The 7,731-nt window shown below is 34.4% G+C and overlaps 1 protein-coding gene across 3 annotated transcripts in view; it reads right to left on the bottom strand.

Annotated features, from left to right (window-relative positions):
- GRAMD1C (GRAM domain containing 1C) overlaps nucleotides 1–7,731 on the bottom strand; it is a 124,987-nt gene that overhangs the window by 56,484 nt on the left and 60,772 nt on the right. The window contains exon 1 of one of the 3 annotated variants that reach the window (XM_011966810.1): nucleotides 4,943–5,285. The exons of the other annotated variants lie outside the window; for them this stretch is intronic. The gene's annotated coding sequence lies outside the window, so the exon portion shown is untranslated. Of the gene's footprint in view, nucleotides 1–4,942; nucleotides 5,286–7,731 lie in introns of those variants that run through there. 3 annotated transcript variants of the gene reach the window in all.

Raw genomic sequence — 7,731 nt, 5'->3', positions numbered from 1 at the left:
CCACGGTGCCCAGCCTCTGATCTTCAGTTTAGCTCTGCAATCTAACCAGTCTACCATGACCACTGAATCACCATTCAGTCCTGTCAGCTCAGAACCTGTTCTCTTAATCCATAATGTATCTGAATATTTTAACCACTTTAAAAACCTTATATATTAATAAATTTTAAATTATATTTTCCTAATGTATAAAAGGCAAATGTCTGGACTTCAGAATATTTCCTTCGATTTATCTTTAATAAAGTCCAGCTTGTTCTTTTTTGTAGGCAGCATATCCATTTTGAAATCATCAAATACAACAAACTCATGCATTACCTAGCAAAACAAAAACAGTATTATTATTATTTAGGATAATGGCGTCCAGTTGAAAAATAAAATTAAACATCAATATTAGGATAACCAATGGTCTGATGTCTAAAAACATTACAGATAGTTAATTACATGCTTAAGTAAGGTGTAAAGAAGTAGCATAACACTTGAAGCGATTGTTAGTAAGATAATCTCTCTCATTCATTCAACATTTATTTATTTACTACCTAACAAATGTGCGTTACTGCACTAGATGCTAAGGAGAATAAACATAAAAACATAATGTAGAAGTTAAGCTCCTGGCCCTCAAACAACTTATAGCTGAAGAGACATGGGATGTTCTTAAGTTATATGACAAGATATAATATGATCATGCACTAAAGTACTGTTAGAGTCAACATGATATGAAAGTCTAAAGGAAGGAAACAGGTCTGTGGATTAGAGGGATCAGATAAAGTTCATGTTGGAGAAGTGTTTTCAGCTGAGGTAAAGGAAGAATATGGGGGAATGGAGAAATGGGAAAAGTTGAAGAGACAGAAACCAACTAAAAATACATAATAAATACATGAACATAGGTAACATTTCTTTTGAAGTCAGTAGTCTATCAGCCTAACTGAAGTAAAAATTTTAAGTTGAGAAATAGTAAAGTATAGACTTGATGGGGCCAAAACACAGATGCCCTGAATTCCTCCCCAATGTTCCCTACAACAAATACCACTTCCTTTTTCTTCTTCCTTTTTTCTTGTCTGTCTAGTAACTATGGCATCTTTGTTATGTTATACTAGATGACCTTCATTACATTTCACGGACCTTCAAAGATATTAAGAACAAAATGTCTGCACTTTAGACCACTAGTTCCCAATCGGCTGTGCCCAGATTACCAGGATTCCACAAGAGCAGATGATGAAAATTCAGATATTATCATCAGATATTATTATCAGATAATATTTCAAAAAGTCAAACATATCCAATTACTTATCTAAAACAAAGCTATTCAAGTTAAGTGAAATGGCAAGCCTCTGTTTTGAGCTGAACTATATTAACCTACAATGGATACCACAGGCTGATAAATTCTCACTGGAAATAATATATATCTAACAAGTAGTGATGTTTTAATATTTATTATTTAATGTATACCCCTTATTTGGTAGACAAAATCTTTGGAAGCACAGTGTCCACAGAAAAAAACATTAAAAGGACCATTAGTGGTAGAGAAAATTAAGAAACCACTGTCCTTGATATTAAAGGAACATACACATTTATGTTCTGACTTCCACTCCAAATGAGTCATTTGTGAACTTTTTTTCACAATAACAACTCATACTACTAATTAACTCATTCTTTCAAAGAAATTATCTTTGAAATATTTTAATATCATACTAGGATGGTTAACTTTATAAGAAGAAGCAAGCAATATTTCAATATACTTGTGTAAGATTAATCTTTTATAAAAACTTTTCTAAATAATAGATATCAAACTATCCCAAAGGCAGACTAAAGCAAACAAATAAACCAATGATGTATACTCAGGCAGCTTCCTAACAGCAAAAGAAATGAAACTTATCAGTAAAATACTAACAACAAAAACGTAATTTTATTTGACTACATAAAAGTTTTAAATATTGTATTAAATACTAGCAGGAAGTTAATAGCAGGGTAATTGCAATATATTTTTCAAGCTAGTAATTTAATATATATAACAGGTTAATGAAAAACAAAATAGAACTCATTTAATTCACCATCTTATAGATTTGCCAATTTGTTAAAAAATGATGTTTTCTATCAAGTTGTCCAGTTTTCATAAAAATGTGGTTATTTACAGCCATGCTGAACATTCAAACATTCCAACATATGCCCAGCCTGATATTCGTAAGTCTTTCAATAATCAGCAGCAAAAACAGTCTACCTTAGTAGTCTTCAAAAACCACCTAAATTTTAAACACAAGCTGACCACCCACCTGCAAACCAAGGAGAGTCTCTCCCTTTCAGCCTACAGAGTAGTTGAACAAAATAAAGACGAATCAAGCAGTAATCAGATAAGGCTCAAAAGTCAGAAGATCAATTTCTGGCCCAGAAAGCTGTGTATTCTAAGTATGTTGCCGTCTCTATGCACAGCAGAGCTCCAAATATTTAATGACAACCATGTAAAAATAATCATTGCTTCAATCTCTCAATTTTGCTATGAAAAGCTTTTCTAATGTAGTTTAAAGCACATTATCTGTCACTTCCTGGTTGTAGTACCAGCACTTTTTCCAAGGTTTCAGGTCAGAATGCAGAATTGGAAGTTACACCTCACTCTACAGGTTCCTAAGCCACTCCTACAAGAAGAAGATAGGTAAACAGCGTTTCATTAAAGGGACAGTTCCTAATTTTCTCTGTTCTATGCACAGATTAGAAAGAACAAAATGAAAGTAAAAATATTTTGCTTATGCTAAATTGATGTAAAACAGCAATTACAATATTATTTTAACCTCATCTTTAAAATTAACTATATTACAGGTTAAATCTTCTTCTCCATGCTAGTAATTTCTATGCAATTCTGGGAATGTCATGATTACTTCTTCATATGCCACTTTTCCAGTACTGATGTAGTATTCCTATCAGACTCTTGCATTAATCCTTTACAACAACCAAAGATTCTATCTCTGAGTGCTGTAAATGTAACGTAAGGAAATAGCAGGAAGAGCCAGCTGTTCAGGTGGAACAATTCTACTAAGCACCTGGCACATCTCTCATCACTGAAAGGTTTAAGGCAACATTTTGATTACTCAATAATTGTTTTCTTTGAAAATATTTCTGACTTCAGTGTATTTAGAATAATTCCCTGGCAGTGATCTGGACTATAATAAACAGTAATTCCTATTTATTTCTCAGAAGAAAATTTTTCTTCTAAATAAAGAATCAAATTTGCCCTAATTTCTACCTAGTCATTCCATTTAATTTAGTGAAGCGCGTAAACAGATCAAAGGCTACTTGATGAACTCCAAGGATCAACCTTTTGAGGGATGCTAAAATCTCATCATTTTATACAATGGCAGAATGAGACAGAGTAGAGTGATGCTGAAAATACTACTCATTCAAATGAAGAAAGCCCACTATGGGGCAGCTGCCACTGTCTAAAAGGCAGTGCTTTTAGCATATTATGGTAGTTCTCATTGACTAAAATTGTAGATAAATATATTTATGATGGTGAACAAATAACTATGAGAAAAATACACATTAACTGTACCACAATTGATATTTATACATATTTTTGCTAAATATAAAAATCTTTATACCAAACCACTCTAACTGAAGTAAAAATTTTAAGTTGAGAAATAGTAAAGTATAGACTTGATGGGGCCAAAACACAGATGCCCTGAATTCCTCCCCAATGTTCCCTACAACAAATACCACTTCCTTTTTCTTCTTCCTTTTTTCTTCTCTGTCTAGTAACTATGGCATCTTTGTTATGTTATACTAGATGACCTTCATTACATTTCACGGACCTTCAAAGATATTAAGAACAAAATGTCTGCACTTTAGACCACTAGTTCCCAATCGGCTGTGCCCAGATTACCAGGATTCCACAAGAGCAGATGATGAAAATTCAGATATTATCATCAGATACTATTATCAGATAATATTTCAAAAAGTCAAACATATCCAATTAGTTATCTAAAATAAAGCTATTCAAGTTAAGTGAAATGGCAAGCCTCTGTTTTGAGCTGAACTATATTAACCTACAATGGATACCACAGGCTGATAAATTCTCACCGGAAATAATATATATCTAACAAGTAGTGATGTTTTAATATTTATTATTTAATGTATACCCCTTATTTGGTAGACAAAATCTTTGGAAGCACAGTGTCCACAGAAAAAAACATTAAAAGGACCATTAGTGGTAGAGAAAATTAAGAAACCACTGTCCTTGATATTAAAGGAACATACACATTTATGTTCTGACTTCCACTCCAAATGAGTCATTTGTGAACTTTTTTTCACAATAACAACTCATACTACTAATTAACTCATTCTTTCAAAGAAATTATCTTTGAAATATTTTAATATCATACTAGGATGGTTAACTTTATAAGAAGAAGCAAGCAATATTTCAATATACTTGTGTAAGATTAATCTTTTATAAAAACTTTTCTAAATAATAGATATCAAACTATCCCAAAGGCAGACTAAAGCAAACAAATAAACCAATGATGTATACTCAGGCAGCTTCCTAACAGCAAAAGAAATGAAACTTATCAGTAAAATACTAACAACAAAAACGTAATTTTATTTGACTACATAAAAGTTTTAAATATTGTATTAAATACTAGCAGGAAGTTAATAGCAGGGTAATTGCAATATATTTTTCAAGCTAGTAATTTAATATATATAACAGGTTAATGAAAAACAAAATAGAACTCATTTAATTCACCATCTTATAGATTTGCCAATTTGTTAAAAAATGACGTTTTCTATCAAGTTGTCCAGTTTTCATAAAAATGTGGTTATTTACAGCCACGCTGAACATTCAAACATTCCAACATATGCCCAGCCTGATATTCGTAAGTCTTTCAATAATCAGCAGCAAAAACAGTCTACCTTAGTAGTCTTCAAAAACCACCTAAATTTTAAACACAAGCTGACCACCCACCTGCAAACCAAGGAGAGTCTCTCCCTTTCAGCCTACAGAGTAGTTGAACAAAATAAAGACGAACCAAGCAGTAATCAGATAAGGCTCAAAAGTCAGAAGATCAATTTCTGGCCCAGAAAGCTGTGTATTCTAAGTATGTTGCCGTCTCTATGCACAGCAGAGCTCCAAATATTTAATGACAACCATGTAAAAATAATCATTGCTTCAATCTCTCAATTTTGCTATGAAAAGCTTTTCTAATGTAGTTTAAAGCACATTATCTGTCACTTCCTGGTTGTAGTACCAGCACTTTTTCCAAGGCTGCAGGTCAGAATGCAGAATTGGAAGTTACACCTCACTCTACAGGTTCCTAAGCCACTCCTACAAGAAGAAGATAGGTAAACAGCGTTTCATTAAAGGGACAGTTCCTAATTTTCTCTGTTCTATGCACAGATTAGAAAGAACAAAATGAAAGTAAAAATATTTTGCTTATGCTAAATTGATGTAAAACAGCTATTACAATATTATTTTAACCTCATCTTTAAAATTAACTATATTACAGGTTAAATCTTCTTCTCCATGCTAGTAATTTCTATGCAATTCTGGGAATGTCATGATTACTTCTTCATATGCCACTTTTCCAGTACTGATGTAGTATTCCTATCAGACTCTTGCATTAATCCTTTACAACAACCAAAGATTCTATCTCTGAGTGCTGTAAATGTAACGTAAGGAAATAGCAGGAAGAGCCAGCTGTTCAGGTGGAACAATTCTACCAAGCACCTGGCACATCTCTCATCACTGAAAGGTTTAAGGCAACATTTTGATTACTCAATAATTCTTTTCTTTGAAAATATTTCTGACTTCAGTGTATTTAGAATAATTCCCTGGCAGTGATCTGGACTATAATAAACAGTAATTCCTATTTATTTCTCAGAAGAAAATTTTTCTTCTAAATAAAGAATCAAATTTGCCCTAATTTCTACCTAGTCATTCCATTTAATTTAGTGAAGCGCGTAAACAGATCAAAGGCTACTTGATGAACTCCAAGGATCAACCTTTTGAGGGATGCTAAAATCTCATCATTTTATACAATGGCAGAATGAGACAGAGTAGAGTGATGCTGAAAATACTACTCATTCAAATGAAGAAAGCCCACTATGGGGCAGCTGCCACTGTCTAAAAGGCAGTGCTTTTAGCATATTATGGTAGTTCTCATTGACTAAAATTGTAGATAAATATATTTATGATGGTGAACAAATAACTATGAGAAAAATACACATTAACTGTACCACAATTGATATTTATACATATTTTTGCTAAATATAAAAATCTTTATACCAAACCACTGCTATGTAGGGCAGAGTTACATTTAGTAGGCTTCAGAGGGAAAAACAGAACCTAGAACGGAGCCCCAAGAAAGCCCAACACACAAAGAGAAAATAGAGGAGTGGCCAGCAAAAAAAAGATGCAGGGAAAACCAGAAAGGTAAGAAAAGATTCCAGAAAGAATGTCATGAAAGGCAAGGGAAGAAAGTGTTTCAAAATGGAGGGAGTACACAGTGGTATCAAACGCTGCCGAAAGGTCATGTAAGATGAGCACAGCATGAGCACATGTATGTCAAATGCAAGCACCCAGAGGAATGATACAGCTTGCCAAACCAGTTCCCCATCACTTGAGCGTGTGTGTATCATGAGAATGAGTGAGACAGGGAGAGGAGATACAGTGGGGAAGGAGGAAGCAGCCAGGTCATGAAGAGCCTTGTACACCATGCGAAAGAATATGGATTTTATATTGTCAAAATATCAAAAGCCACCCAGTGGTTTCATATAGAAAAGTAACAAGTTCAGAATTATGATTTTAAAAGACATGATTTTAAAACACTACTATTTGACATCAACCTCAAAGACAGATTAGGTGTTAAAAAGAGATAGGAGACATTGGTAATGGTTCAAGCTAGAAATGACGACGACCTTGGTGACCAACAAGATATGGCTGGCTGGCAAAGAGGTAAGAAACAGGATACATCCAGGTTTCTGGCTTGGGTCTGGGTAGAAGGCGGTGTGGCTCACTGACCAAGGGAAAATAGGTTGAGGAGTTCTGACAACCAAGAAGGTAAAAAAGAGGGAACGATATAATACAAACACTTCTATACTGCCATGCTATTACATAGCAAATGTGACAAATAGTCACATTCATTTCTTTCCAGGTAGGTCTGAATGTTGTACTTATTAGATTGATAGCACTACTGGAAAACTTTTGGAATTTCAGTAACCCCAAAAGGAATGATCTTTAGAGAGTGACATAAGGAAGAACAAGTGGATTTGATACTGTTGTGCAGGCTAAAGGAGAAAGCTGGATGACACTCTTCCGAAGGTCTCAGTGGCTGACATCGGCTTTGTAAACTGACCACTATCTAGAGAAAGGCCTCAGAGCTGTCACTATCCAAGAGTTGGCTCAGGGAGGCCCACTTAATAAACCACACTCACAAGCTGATACTAGCTCAGTTGGAAATATATACAGTGGGGAAGATTCCTTTCTGGTGATCACAAATGTTTTCTTCTATCGCACAGAACACCTGAATACCTTGGAAGTCAGATTAGCAACCAGAAAGTGGCACAACAAGCATGAAATCAGAGCAAAAGTAGACAGCTTTAAGGGACAATTTACTGTGGCCTTGGTAGGGCATGATGATTCATCTCTGTCCCATCTCCATATAGTTCTCGACTGATCAAAGTCTACCTCTGCAACTCTACTTTTCTGTCCTAACTCCTAAGTTCTTGGCCTAAGTCTGGCCAAGTCCTCTTCAG

The sequence above is a fragment of the Mandrillus leucophaeus genome, unplaced genomic scaffold, assembly GCF_000951045.1.
Source record: "Mandrillus leucophaeus isolate KB7577 unplaced genomic scaffold, Mleu.le_1.0 Scaffold775, whole genome shotgun sequence".
NCBI lineage: Eukaryota > Metazoa > Chordata > Mammalia > Primates > Cercopithecidae > Mandrillus > Mandrillus leucophaeus.
The sequence above is the reverse complement of the archived record's forward strand: the minus strand, read 5'-3'. Positions and strand labels throughout refer to the sequence as shown.